At 34.4% G+C, this 16,015-nt stretch overlaps 1 long non-coding RNA gene across 1 annotated transcript; it reads right to left on the bottom strand.

Moving 5' to 3' along the window:
• Positions 1–1,613: 1,613 nt before the first annotated feature.
• On the bottom strand, positions 1,614–7,562 carry LOC124900131. The gene is made up of 2 exons (XR_007057893.1): positions 5,203–7,562; positions 1,614–2,074 (listed from the first exon to the last, which is right to left on the bottom strand). It is a non-coding gene; the product is annotated as an uncharacterized LOC124900131 (long non-coding RNA).
• Between the last annotated feature and the right edge of the window lie 8,453 nt (positions 7,563–16,015).

Here is a 16,015-nt window from a genome sequence, read left to right as displayed (position 1 = left end):
ACGGTCGCATCCGTTCGAGGTGCATTGTGTATGCGTTTGCATGGCGTCCGAAATGCGCCCTCACATGGAGAAAATTATTTCTATCAAATTCTTTGATTAAAATTTCATTTATTCATCAAGTTTCAAATAAATTTTTTCTGAAAAATAGATCTCAACGATCGATCATTTTTCAAATCCAAATCCGAAGCCGACCAAACGACGACGGCGCGACCCACCAATGTGGGAGAATTAGTAGACTTTCGATAAAAGAGTACACTTTCCATTTCAGTGACTCTATTTTCCGCCACTATTTTTCCTCCATTTTCCATTCACACATACACCTTGAAGCCAACACAAAGTTCGCCAGCGATTGATGTAGTCCACTACGGGCTCATATTTATGTCGTCTTGTGTTTTTCACCTCCATCATGTTCATCGTACGACGGATGTTTTACAAATAATCAAAATTTTTAAGCTGCTCCCAACAATTAATTGATTCAGACTCCAAATATATGTATCAATCAAAAGCGTTGCCTTTCAAAAGAACGAACAAACTGTACGACAAGAAAATCACAATGTATACCAGCACTGTTACATGTCTCAACAAAATGTATGATGTGTTGCCTCGAATTTCTCTTCCCGTCAAATTGTTGCAACTTTGGTGGTTGATATCCCATTGACACTGATAAGCTCTCGATTCGCTTAGAATACAGCTATGAGTATCCTCAGAAACTTTGCGATGGGCCGCTCAGTTTCGGCCTTTTCAAATGTGTGGATATTGATATGGGCGTACATTAGTTGAAGAGGCACCTGGTAAAAGGGGACGATCATTAATCTCGTCCCGCATTTGCCCCCTAACAATCCATCTATCTACGGTCCACCTAGTTGCATTATAACTGGCATCAATTTGTAACTCGAGCAGATTATTGAGTGGTTACTCTCATATTTCAAAACCTATGTAGTAAGGACTCTGTAAAAACGTCTGCGGATACATGTCAAATGCTTAAAAATAGTGCAATTTTAAAAGATTCGACATAGGTTCACTTATTTTTGAAAAAATCCAAACAAAATCACTGGATGTATACATTGAGTGTACTCGTCTACACTAAGAAGCTTACTATGTATTAAGCCTTTTAAGAAGTTGAGAAGCACCTAATAATAGCTGAATTAACATAAAGTAGTACTCAATTGATTAAAAAAAAAAAAAAAAAAGACGAAGCAAGACAGTACACTAAAATGTCAGTAAATAATACTTGGTAAATTGTTAAAAAAGAAAAAAAAAATAAACTTACATATAGAAATTGACTCACTGTCTACAAAGTAAGGTATGTCAACTTCCAAAATATTAAAGCCCCCTGGTGGAAGATTATACATATATAATAACATTTCTAACAACTAATAGAATATAAAAAATTTTGAGTGAGTATATAAAAAAATTATTTTAAAAAACAAATAAGAGAGCTTTGGAAAGGAAATACACAAAGATACAGAATATGAATGGTACACCTTGCTATCAAGGATTTCCACAGTGGCATATATCACACTCTGAAAACTAGTAATAAATTTTTATTTGTATTTAAATTTTTAGCTCGACTAATTTAATGAAATAAAAAATCTCACTAAAATACAAGGATATAATTGTAAAGAAAATTTTTGTAGTATTTTAAATCAAACATAATACACGGTATATCTAATTTTTAATACAATAAACCAAACACTGATAAAAAATAATTTTAGTACTATAATCCCTGCATAAATTATCTTCGTGCCAAACGAGCCCCAAGTGTAGTGCTCTCTGATAAGCCGGGTGCTTTTTATATAGAGGGAACACAGGTCCGGACGGAGGCTAGCTGTTGTGCTTGGATAAACAACCCATGGGAAAATAGCATAAGGGAAACGACGCCAATCTCGAGCAAACCTCTCTTTGATGTACCTCTCTCAAAGCTTCCAACTCGACATCACGCTTCCACGACTTCCTATAATCATTGATAAAAAAAAAAAAAACCTACCATCGTATAGAAGCACTTGGGCAGCAATGAACTGACTGCCTTGACAAGATAACCAGCTTTGGCCATATTAATTTCACCTCGGTGTCTCTGAATTTCACCGCCAAAAAAGAAAAGGAATAAAGTGTTAATAGTTTGCTTATCTAATTTGAGAGTAGAACTGCTTATCTAATTCAAGAGTAGAATTGCTGATCCAAAGATGTATTAAAAATATTATAGTCACAGCTAGAGAACAACAGCTTTAAAAACTACCAAGAGTACCGTATACTACCTAACAACAACAACAACATACCCAGTATATCCCCAGAGAGTGGGGTCTGAGGAGGGTAGAGTGTACACAGTCTACCACTACCCCAGATGAAGTAGAGAGGCTGTTTCCGATAGATTCCCGACTCCGGACAGATAACAAATATAACAAAAAACATAAAGGCACACAACAAACAAGGGGTGACACACCACTAAATAATAAAGAAAACAAGACACCCACAAAGTAGTATTATAAGCTTGCTATCCGAAATCAGAGACATCACCAAGAGACTACAAGACACTGAAGGCACCAATAAAAACAGCGCACCCTTTCCTACTATTTGAAACCAGATTACACAATTAAAATTGAAGAAAGAGAATCACAAATATTGTTAACCCCTCAACTGATCATTGCATCGATTTAATCTAGTACAGCATTAATATCCTCCAATGTTATCACAAGCTAGGATTGCCCAAAATGCCCCCTGATTTTAATTGAATCTTCCTTGAGCCTAAGTAACTCTTGCTGCTATCTACCAAAGTCACATAAAATATTTCACACTGTAAAAGCCACTACTAGTCCTTCAGGAGCATCCATCAGGAATCAGACCCTAACGCTTTCCCAACAGCACCATCAAATACTCAATTTCCAATTCTGCAAATGCTTGCTAAAGTTTGGCATCTGTTTTAAAGAAACCTTAGACAATTAATATTACTTTGTCCACAAATACCTCTTTCCATTTGTCTTTTTGTTCTATGCACAAAAGTCGCTTTGTAATTTGAATTGAGTGGTGGGAAGGAAAAAATTTGTCAGGGTGGAAAATTCACAAACTACAGGCACCAAAAAACACGTTCCCAAGGTCGTAAAGCATTTGATTACATAGTCACATACTAACATGTTACTCAATGAAATAAAGCACTAACCCTTCATCAATTCTAGTCCCAAGATAGCAAACTTACTTTTTGTGCAAGGGGTGAGTGGAATTGGTAAAATATTTGCACGTTTTTGGTTAAATCTTTTCATAAAAGCACGTTAACAGCTTAAATTCCATGAAGATCTCATATCATTAGCCATAGATCTCAAATCTCACACTTCCTGTCATTAATACCATGTCTCTTTCGCGCTTCTTTTCCACCCTCCCAGTGTCCCAAAACTTCTTTAAGGACGGTCAAACTTTGACTACCTTTATTTGACCTCTCCTGCAACCCCCCCACCTCACCAAATTACAAGGACATGGCAAGATGATTTTTGCGCCAACCATCTTCAGAACCCCATCCTCATTTATTTATTAACACTCACCATTTGTAGTAATAAGGCTCAAGCAACATGTGATATGTGCTTTCAATTCCTTGTTTTGATCAGGAAAAAGATAGTTAAAATGCATTTTAAATTCCTTAATGCAGCTCTAGTATGCCACATATGGTATGTTTCGAGAAATATGGATATACGACAACGGCGAAAAAAATAAAAAATAAAAAATAAAAAGGTCCACTTATGCGTAATGATCATTTATTCAGAAACAATAACCCGACAAAACACGGGAAGGATCTTAGGCCAATACGACAAAATGTTAGTTATAATAACACAAATAAAGTAAGAAAATCAGTAACTCTTAACGATTACGAAAGAGCCAAAACACCACATTTAATGAAAAGATTATATTCCGTTGCATAACTCGAAAGCCGACAAAACTACAAGAGTAAAACCTCTGGTAGCATTAGCATGCTTTTCAAAACCAGATAAGAAGAATCCAACAACAGACAACTCATTTGTGGGTCCCAACTCCCACGATACTAAATTGAAGAAAAAGTCATTTTGCTATTACTCATCTCCTGATCACAAATGCATGCAAGAATTGTATTCCTAGTTCAACAAGCAATTAAGGCATGCATGTTCAAACAGGCCTCCCATGAAGAAACTACCACCCAGCCTCATCTCGTCGAAAGGCAAGACAATGCTCAACCACCCCTAACCTTCTACCCTAATCCGGAACCTCCATATCCTCCTATCTAAGTTCATGTCCTTGGTAAGCTGAAGTTAGGTCATGTCCTGTCTAATTACCTCTCCCCAATACTTCTTCACGGAGGCCACTCCGACCTTCCCCGAATCCTCGGGATATCCTCATTCCTAATCTTACCGCTCCTAGCATTCAAATTGTATTGGTCATTGGAGAAAGAGAGTCATGAAAAAACTAAGAGTAAACTTGGCAGATCATCAAAAAACTAAGACTTTCAGATTCATTTCCCCTGCTAATCTCATTTTCCCTTTGGTTGTGGCAACAAGAAAAAGTGTGCTTGATAATCTAACCAAGAACCTTAACCCACATAAGTTCTACTTAAAGATAAATTTTGGTCAAAGAAACCTAGCCAAAAATAGAGGGGAAGACACCAGAGTAGATATATACTGGACTTAGTTATTCTCAACTGCTACTCGCCTAAGGTAAAAATAGTATAACATTCAAACATTAAGGATTTGAACTCAAAACTACATTAACCAACTGCATTTAGAATTCATGACATTCAACTATAAATGTATCAGTAGCAAAACCCAGCTTAACAAGTATAAAGTTTCAATCGTTCTCCACAAAAAAGCTATAGACCTTGATATCTAACACCAACAAACTACATAAGGGCATAAGAATATGGAAAGAGCACCTGATCGGCTGATCATGGCTAGTATAACATTCAAAGCATTAAGGATTTGAACTCAAAACTGCATTAACCAACTACATTTGGAATTCATGACATTCGACTATAAATGTATGAGTAGCAAAACAGCTTAACAAGTATAAAGTTTCAATCTTTCTCTACGAAAGAAAAGCTATAAACCCTAATATCCAAGACCTACAAAATAAACAAGGGCATAAGAACATGGGAATAGCACCTGATCATGGCTAGGCTTATTGTCATGACATTCAACTATAAATGTATGAGTAGCAAAACCAGCTTAACAAGCATAAAGTTTCACTTACCAGAGCCGTTTCTGAGATGAATCGTTGGAATTTGGGGTTCAACCCAGAAGCTATCGGCTTTGATACAGTCTTCAGCTGTAGAGCAACACGATTCAGTACTGCCATCATAATGACAAAATGAGTGCAGGCAAGAATTCTATAAATGACCAAGAACTAATGAGCAATGTGCAATATCGACCTTCTTTTTGATCTTTTAACTAAATGCATGCTTGGCTGGCCCTGTTGCCCACCTTTGCCAAGAATCCAGGTCACTAGCTTCATTATGCCAGGAGCCCCCCCCCCCCCCAGCCCCCCCACAAAGGGTACTCATTGTCCAAAAGTTGGGCTCAAACCTAATACACTGGGCAAAGATCCAGCATTGTTGTTCTCTAAGGCTTTGTAGGAAAACTCAAAGCCAAACAGTTGGTATTTAGTTTATTTTAAATTATTTTTTTCAAAAAAGAGTTACCACTCAAACTAAGAGGCAAGTGAGCCTAAAAGATTTAGATATTCAAATACCCAAGATGGGAACTCAAAATAGAGGGAAACCAGCTATACTTCCTGAGTTTGAAAGGAAGGAGGCTTGGGGAGTAGGAACAGCTATCAAACATCAATGCAGTGAACATACAAGACAAGGCAGCTTGGCTGAAGGGTCAGGAAGATAAAACGACTACACTGTCGAGTTATGAAGGAAAGGGGAGTTTTAGGGAAAAGATTTTTTTGAGAATAACTTTAGGAAAAATATCATTGTCCCCTTACTCTTTAAAATCATCATAATTTATGAATCCTAGTTAGATATAGGGTTAATTTCATCCTAGATTAATAATTCAACAACTTCACATATTCACGCAGGATTCTGCAACAATTAAAAAGACCATAACCATTAAGAGTACAAAGGTATCACATGAATTTAGGAAGACTTACTTGTCATGATGCTTAATTATGAGGAGTCTCGAGAATAAATAACCTACAACACCTATAAAGTGGTTCGAGCTTTCCACCCTCAAAGCACAAGAGGTAACTAAACACGGTGCATGGGTACTTCTAAAAAATAGTGAGCTCAAGATAACGGCCATTAACAACTAGATATCACACACACACAAAAAAAAAAAATATTGGCCCTCGATACATATCTGGACCATATAAAAATTATTATTTCCCTATTTCAGAGTTTAAGAAAATAAAGAAACTTTTGAATCTTATGGTCCTAAATTAAAGATACGTCAAATGTAACAAAATTTTCTTTAATCTAGTGGTCTTATGGAAACGAAGGGTTCCTAAAAAAAAGGAAAGTACCATTCTTTCTGAAACAGATTACTACAGGAAATTAGGCCAAACAAACTAAAAAGGAGGGAGTAGTATACAATTACTGGTTAAAATTCAACGTGTAGGAACTCTCAAATCAAAAGTAACAAACCAGTGTAAAAAATGTACCCAGTGAAGGCAGCAAAAATCTAAGAACAATTCAAGCAAATCTATGATCAAATATGGATTCAATCAAACAATCCAGCCCGTAAAACACTGAGAAAATCTTAGCAGATAATCCTGGCCCTAATTGAATGAAAACTCTCCCTTTCCTAATTGTAAATCGTCCAACAGGATATATACGTCACAGTCCAACCAAAGGCAAGATCTTTGCTTCCGTATATATATTATAATATTATAATGAGGAAAAACTACAGAATTAGACAAACGTTCTAACATCGCCTAACATACACAGGTATATGAAGATACACGTCCCCTTTTTCTTGTATCGTGTTCTTCAGTTGCAGAAAATATCTCTATTCCAATTCTTCTTCAAACAGAAAGTGTAATGTTTTTGAAGCCTATGTTGCGCCCTGTAATTATGGTCTAAAGATCCTAAATTTTTGTGGTTTGCCCTAATAATAACATTAGAAAAATACTATCTTTAGCAAAAAAAACTTATTTTTTCATTGGTAATAAATTAAATCATGTTCAGAAGACAATTAAATCTAGCCCAAACCCTTGATGCGGTATCAACAGGCAAATAATAAACAAATTCAACAAAAACAACAGTGGAAGATGGATTCAATGGAACAATTGAGAGGAAAATTTAGCAGAGCATAAAGCCAATCCCTCGTTTGATCGAAGAGAAAATCTATGTTCCATTCTCCGATCCCTGATTAAATAAGGGTAACAAAACACGGGTCGGTTATTCAGGTCACGGTTAAGGGCTAGGTGGGCTGCTTTTTGTATTTTGGGCCTCTTGGTTGCAGACCACACTGAAGTGAAAAGGACATGGGCCGGCCCTTTCCAAACCAATTCACTTATGTTTGGGTCATTGAACATTCATGGTTAGTCGATCCAATTTTTTTTTAGTATAAATAACATAAATACCAACCCTTTTAGAAGTAATTACACTCTCTCCTACTTTTTAATTACTTTGCCCTCTCTCCCTATTAATATATATAATATAGCCGACATATACATAGCATTTTGTATATATGTTGGGATTTTTGTAATATGTTTAGGGAGTTGGGATTTTTTGTAATATTGAAAACATAAGTCATGTATTTGTGTAATTTTTAGAAAATTTTTAATATTATAGTAATTTTATAATATGGATCATTTGACTCAGATAGTTTAGATACAGTTCATACACCATATAAAAAAAATAAAACAACGAATTTATGGATAAAAATTGTATCATTGTTATATAGAATATGCCTTTTTTAATATGATGTGCATAGAATATGTATCATTGTTGTATAATATATATATATATATATATATATATATATATATATATTATTGTATAGAATAAATATTTATATAAGATATGTATCAAATTTGTATCAGTATTGAATAAAGCTTTCGGGAAATGGCTAAAAAATGAAATTAAAATTCAGTAGCCATTTTTATGTCAATAGTTTCATCCAAATTGCTATTTGTGTCCTTTCCCTTTCAATTTATCATTTATTTTTTCAATTTTCTTCTTTCCCCCTCTCCCTGTTTTGTTCTTATCGTTGTTGTTGTTATTGTTGTTATTATCTGTATAAGATATGTATCAAATTTGTATCAATATTGAATGAAGCTGCCAGTAAATGCCTAGAAAATGAAATTAATATTCAATCGTCATTTTCGTGTCAATAATTTCATCCGAAATACTATTTATATCCTTTTCCCTTTAATTTACCCTTTATTTTTCCAGTTGTTCTCTCTCTTGTTGTTGTTATTTCATTTATATTTTCTTATTTCATAAAATAAATCTTTTCTTAATTTATATATAATCACCAATTCACTAGTATAATTCATATTCTTTTCAAATTTTTCATGTAATATAAAATTATTTTTTACATCAAAATTTCAAATAACATAAATTGTGAATTGCAAATTAAAAATATATATTATACATATTAATGGACTATTCAAATAAAAGTTAAATTGATGAAATACAACCACATAAATATTACATCATAGTAAAATTTATCTTAATTTATTCATAAATATTCAACTTTCAATATTATGATGTTGCTCCCATAAATACTCTATTAGTGCATTATGAAGTTTAAAATGAGCATTTTTTATTTTTAATAATTTCATCTTGTATCAAGTGCTTCATGTATTATTTTATTTCTGCTATTCCATTTTTAACTATTGCATCAACTATTCAAATGGTTATATTTTTATACAATTATGAATTATAATAAAACTAACTTATATCTTAAATAAATATAATTTAGGTAGAATTTAATTTATAAAAATTATAAATTAATATAATAAAGATATTACATTAGAAAATAATTACTAATATTAGGAACCTAATAAATTATCGAATATAATTTATGATATGTTAAACTACAAATGTTATATGATACAAACATTAATATTATAATCAAAAAGTAAAATGAAGAGAATGAATAGTAAGTTTATAGCTTTGGAGAATTAATATTCACCCCCTCCGTATATGGAGTTTAGAGAAACATTTGGAGAGTGATTCTAGTTGCACCCTCTATTTTCACCATTCAAATTTAGAATTTAGAGGGGGGAAATAAAAGGTGATTGGAGATGTCATGATAGTAGGCCGATCCATATGGAACTTTATAAATAATTACAGTCAATTTTGGGATAGCTAATTTTTGGGGAAGGTACATCAATGCCCCATAGGAGCAAACTATTTACAGCTAACTATTTTCGTACATAAAATGCCCCCTAACTAATCTATCTATCTAATCTAACTAACTATATTAAAAGTGTGAAGATGCTTGTAAATGTTACTCTATTTGAATTTTTTGCCCTTCATTAAAGGATTCTGCAATAGACAAAATCATCTCTTTGCTATTTTTTCCTAAATTCCAATTTTAAAAATTTAAATTCTGTGAATGAAAAATCAAAGTAACTAGGATCATAAGCTACAAAAAAAAAAAAAAAAAAAGAGATAGAAAATTTTGTGCAATTAAAATTCTTTTAGTTTTAGAAGTCTATATTCTTTTACCATATATAGAATTAAGCATTAATTCCATATTCCAAAAGTATCATGACCAAAAAAAAAATTCAAAGATGAAAAATTTCATGCAATAAAATTCATAGGTTTAGGAGTTTTTATTCTTTTACCATAATTGATTTAAGTGTTAATTCTATATTCCAAGAGTACCAAGGCGAAAAACCAACATGATGTTTACCAGTGCTTTCCACCTTGATTTGTTTCTTCTCTCTAATCAAATTATGTCGTGCAGCTTCTTGAAAATATAGCACGATTTGATTTTCTACCGATGAAGCCAATGTCATAATTCAAATTTGTGACTCAAAGTTTGATGACGACCTAATCAAAATAAGTGGTTAATCACATAGTTGATCATGATTTGCCACACCACGTGTTGATTCCATTGACGTGAAATTTTACTTTGATGCTTCATCTTGCTTTAAATGGAGTCTAAATCCATCAAGTTAGCAGAATACTACAACTCCTTGGACTATGACACATTTGTTTTTCATCATTTATGTTTTTATTGTTCAATTTTTTTTAGGGTGTACCAGAAATAATCTCCCCTCCTTTTTAAAAAAGAAGTACTACATACACAACTACCCTTCTTAGATCCTACTTATGGAATTCCACTAAATATGTTATTATTATTATTGTATTTAAAACGTAAGCAAAATTTTGCCTTTCCTATATCTATAATTAGATTCTCTTTTCAAAGAATATATTGCCTTATGATGTGATTCTTTCAATATTAATTTTTGTTTTTAAGATTGAATTTGTCAAGGGTATTGTGATACGATATCGCAGATCTATAGAGATAAATAGGAGTAATAATTATATTTACCACAAATCACAAGGACAAACTTGATTCAGCTGTAATTCATGAGGATAGATAAATATGCAAATTGAGATGCCATACTGCAGATATAAAGCATTCAAAGGTGTTGGTTAAGAATTACTTGGATTTGGATACACACTTTGTTTCAACAAATTCAAGGTTTCTTAGAGGAAGTATACATGAGTCCTTGTGATGTGGCGGAGCATCTGATGCTCACTAATGCTTCAGGAAGACCTCAAATTTGCTTGAAAAACTTGATTCAAGCTTTAAAAGAGGACAAAAAAAGGTAAATGAACATTCAAAACAAGTCAAGGAAAAAGCTAAGCAAAACTCCACGAAAATTAAGAAGTTGTCCTCAAAATTATTAAGAAGTTTCGGCAACCTACAAAAGTTTTCAAATGATATTTTCATCAGTTCTTTTTTTTAACTTCAGTCACACATTTTTCTTTCTCTTCTTGCTGGACAGGGCCCATGGGATAGGGCTTCTCCATGTATAGTTTTGTATTGTTGCAACCAGAAGTAAGATGATGCTTGCTCTTTGAGGCATTGGCAACTGCAAGGAGTTATTACTGCACTTCTAATGTTGTTACATGTTTTTTATAAGTTGCTAATTCAGGTACGCGTTAAATATAATTCTATCATCTTGCAACAACTTTTCTCCTTACCAATTTTGTCTTAATACCAGTTATAAGATTAGTGATTGCTTGACAATACCTACTTCACAAGTTGTCACTAGTTTGGCTGATCCATCCGCTAAAATCATATGGTGATGTTGTGGATGAACTCGTGACTATAATTGCAATTGATTTCACACAGTCCTTTCAGAATACTCATTTAACTAATCCTCGAGGAGTAAAGCTAGATGATAAACACAAAGGAACCACAAAAAGCATGGTATCACTTGATGATATTCTAAGCTCATCAAACTCTTCTTCCAAGAAACATCCACCACCTGCTCGAAAGTTGTTCTTCTAGCTCCTTAGTTTTGTTAGTTTTGGCTCAATTTTTGTCCCACATCGTAAAAATACCATTTGGGGAGGGATTTTAGAGTTATAAAAGAACTCTTCCTCCTTCCATTTGTATCATCCCAAATTTGTTCTCTTTTCTCACAATTAATAAAAACGTTGGGTGCTCGGAGATTAAGCCTAATTGGTTGAACTTTGCTATCAAATTTTTTGGTGTCTTTATTTTTAGTATTCAATATTATTTGTCGGGTATTTTTTATTGTTCTGTTTTAGTAGAAAAACTGTTCGATTTTCCCAATAAGTGGTGTTAGAGCCAAGGTTCTATCTGAGTATGCTTTGTGGTTGCAACTTTGTATGATCTGTCTGATCTTCCACATCAGAAAGAATTCCTTTGGTCCTTTTGAACCCAAGGTTTGTCCTAGGCTAAAGTTCTGTCTGAGTATGCTCTGTGGTTGCAGCTCTGTCTGATCTTCCATATCAGAAAAGAATTACTTTGGTTCTCTTGGGGTTTGCAGTTGTTGTAATCTTGTATTTTTTTTATTGAGTCTGTAATGACAAATAAAGATCAAGAAACGAAGGATCCTACGCCGGGGGCATCAGGCTTTTCGTCATCATGGTCGAGGTTCCCGCTGTCCAGTCTGAAGTTGGCGGTGAAAATCTTTGATGGTACTGGTCATTTCGGGATGTGGCAAGGAGAGGTTTTGGACTCTCTTTTCCAGCAGGGTCTTGATATTGCTATTGAGGAAAAGAAGCCAGAATAGGTAGAAGAAAGAGATTGGAACATCATAAATCGATTGACATGTGGAACAATTCGATCGTGCTTGTCCAGAGAGCAGAAGTATGCTTTCAAAAATAAAACTTCTGCATATAAATTATGGAAGCCGTTGGAGGATAAGTTTCTAAAAAAGAGTGGTCAGAACAAGCTCCTTACGAAGAAAAGATTGTTTCGATTTGATTATCAACAAAGTACTACTATGAATGGACACATCACTATGTTCAATCAATTAGCAGCAAACCTGTTGAGTTTAGATGTGAAATTTGAGGATGAGGATCTGGCTTTGATGTTGTTATCATCTCTCCCCGATGAATTTAAACATTTGAAGACTACGTTACTTCACGGGAAGGAGAATGTGTTGTTAGATGTTATTTGTTCTGCTTTATATAATCATGAATTAAGAAAGTAGGATAAAATGAAAATTAGATCATCAACATCTGAAGAAGCATTGGTGGCAAGGGGTCGACAGCAAAGCGAGACTAAGGGGAGAAGAGGAAGGTCCAAATCAAAGGGCCGAGCCATTGCCAAAGATGAGTGTACTTTCTGTCATGAGAAAGGGCACTGGAAGAAAGACTGTCCGAAGTTGAAAAAGAAAGAAAAGAGACCGCAAGATGCAAATGTTGCAGAATGCAAAAGTGATGCAGAATCAGATGTTTCCTTAGTTGTTATGCCTTCAACATCATCTCATCCAAATGAGTGGATATTGGATTCAGCATGTACCTATCATATGTGTCCTATTCGGGAATGATTTTTTGAGTTTCAGGAACTCAATGGTGAGGTTGTCTACATGGGTAATGATAATCCATGTAAAACAACCGGTATAGGTTCGATCAAGCTGCAAAATCATGATGGATCCACCAGAATTTTGAAGGATGAATGGTACGTGCCAAAATTGAAGAAGAGTCCCATCTCAGTGGAGGCTCTTGAATCTAAGGGCCTAGTTGTGAGATACGAGATAAATCTCTTAAAGAAACTTCAGGAGCACTGGTGATGTTGAAAGCTGTGAGAAAGAACAATTTGTACTACTACCAAGGTAGAACAATGTTGGGGACAGTAGCAGCAGTAACTTCTAGCACCAAGAAGGATGTTGAGGCAACAAAGCTGTGGCATATGCGGTTGGGACATGCTGGTGAAAAGTCCTTGCAAATTCTTGCCAAGCAGGGATTGTTGAAAGGTACGAAGACTTGCAAACTTGAATTTTTTTAGCATTGTGTTCTGGGAAAGCAACGAAGAGTGGAGTTTGGCACTGCAATTCACAATACCAAGTGTATTTTGGATTATGTGCACTCAGATGTGTGCGGACCTGCCAAAACTCCATCCATCGGAGGTAGGTATTATTTTGTCACCTTTGTTGATGATTTTTCTAGAAGAGTTTGGGTGTTTACTATGAAGAACAGGGATGAAGTTCTTGGAATTTTCCTTAAGTGGAAAGCTCAAGTTGAAAATCAGACAGGAAGAAAGATCAAGGTTCTCCGAACAGACAACGGAGGAGAATACAAAAATGATCCATTCCTGAATGTCTGCCAAGACTGTGGCATAGTTCGACACTTCACTTTTAGAAAAACACCGCAACAGAATGGGGTGTCAGAGCGTATGAATAAGACACCTGTGGAGAAAGTTCGTTGTATGTTATCTAATACTGGTTAGGAAGAAAATTTTGGTCTGAGGCTGTGACGGCCAACATCTCGTCAATCGTTTTCCATCACCTGCTATTGGTGGCAAAACTCCATTAGAAGTATGGTCTGAAAAATCTACAACTGATTATGATACTTTGCATGTTTTTAGTTCCATTGCATATTATCATGTGATTGAATCAAAGTTGGATCCACGAGCAAAGAAGACTCTTTTCATGGGCTTCAATACTGGAGTGAAGGAATACCGTTTGTGGTGTCTTAAGGCAAAGAAGATGATTATCAGCAGGAAATGGGTGTCAAGTGGGCCGAGTTGACCCAGCTCAAATCAGCCCACTTAAAGAAATTGACCTGATTTGACCCGGCCCGGTAAGCCCAAAGGCTTTAGGGTACCGGGTACCGGGCCATTTTTTTTATTTTGGCCCGGTTAACCCGGTCCGGACCCAACTCGGTTAGGGCCCACCGGTTAACCAACCTGTTATAATATATATTTTTTTAATTTTGGATTTTGGGCCAGACTAGTCGTTGGCCCAACGACTATATAGCCGTTTTTGGATCCAAACGGTTAGTTTGGGCCCATTAATTAAAAAAAAAATTACTTTTAAAAATATGTTTTAATCCCAAAACAAATTCTATAAATACGCTACACCTTCAAATCATTTTTCACTCTCTCAACTCTCATTCTCTCTCAATTCTCAAATATTCAATATATTTAATTTCCTAAAGTGCTCACTTTAATTTTTTAATTTTGTGTTTACAAAGTACGAGTGGAAGTTTCTAAAATCGCAACCTTCAGATACTTTCAAAATTTGATATTGTCGTTCCATCTCGTACGTTTAATTTTTATTTATTTTATTAATTGTTGAATATTTAATTTTATTATATTTGTGTATTTTGAATTTTTTTAGTTTAATTTAATTTATATTATGGATAAATTAAGAAACCTCGCTACTAAAGGTGTTAAAATTTTTTGTCCCGGAAGCAGTAGTGGTAGTAAAAAGCGAATAACTAGCGGTAGAGGTACTTCAAGTAGTAGATATACCCGTGTGTCTTTGCCTCCAGTACCGCTTGCTCATGATATAGATTATGTAGAAGCTCAGAAAAATTACGGTATAGAAGAAGAAAATGAAGTAGATGCGGTTAATTTAGACGAGGATGAAGAAAATATTAGTGAGACACCCGCAGTAGAAAATGGTAACGTTAGATCTGAATTGGTTAATCTCCCTTACCGTCCTCCCAGTACCCCAAGACCTCGTAAAACAACTAGTGTTGCATGACAATTTTTTGAACGTATATCAGACACTGAGGTGCAATGCAATATTTGTCAATAAATATATAAGCATAAAAACGGAGGAAAGTAAGGGGGTACGGGTATGTTAATGAGACATATAGGTGATGCTCACGAAAGAGAGTTAAAAATTGCACTAGGTGGTGGGGATGTTTGTGGGACAACACAAACTAGAATGGACCCAGCAACCGGTCAGGTAATGAAGAAGTATAATGAATTGAGGGACCGGAAAGAAATAGCTAAAATGGTAGCTGTAGGTTGTTTGCCTTTTAGTTTTCGTTCTTCTGATGTCTTTATTCATTATATTCAAGCAATTTATAATCCTATGTTTAATGGTGTTCCTAGAAGTACTTGTTGACCTAATATTTTTAGACTTCATTCACAATATTATTTTTATTTATCAACATTGTTAAAAAATATTCAATGTAGGTTGTCCCTAACTTCTGATCTTGGTCGTGCTGTAAATAAAAATGATTATTTAACCGTTACTTTTTCACTGGATGGATAGTAATTTTGTGATGCAAAAACGTATTCTTGCTTTTTTACATGATGAAGATTGTAAACATACTGGAGATTTTATTATTGATTCTATTGTTAAAGTTACCGAATTTTATGGTATCGAAAATAAAATCTTACGTATTGCTTTTGATAATGTTTCTAAAAACATGACTGCTATAAAAAAAAATTAAAATCTCAGCAATCTCCGCCGTTGCTTGAAATTTTTCATATTAAGTGTGCATGTCATATATATAATTTAATTGTAAAAGATGGTCTTGAGTTTTTTGAGCTTTATATTGATAAAAACCGTCTTGCTGTTGGTTTTATTCAAGAAAATAATCGAAGAAAAAGAATTAGAGAATTTAAAATTAAATGTCAAGAAAATGAACTTTCAC

Source organism: Capsicum annuum, chromosome 7 (assembly GCF_002878395.1).
Source record: "Capsicum annuum cultivar UCD-10X-F1 chromosome 7, UCD10Xv1.1, whole genome shotgun sequence".
Lineage (NCBI taxonomy): Eukaryota > Viridiplantae > Streptophyta > Magnoliopsida > Solanales > Solanaceae > Capsicum > Capsicum annuum.
Note: the sequence above shows the minus strand (reverse complement) of the source record. Positions and strands in the feature narration are given on the sequence as shown.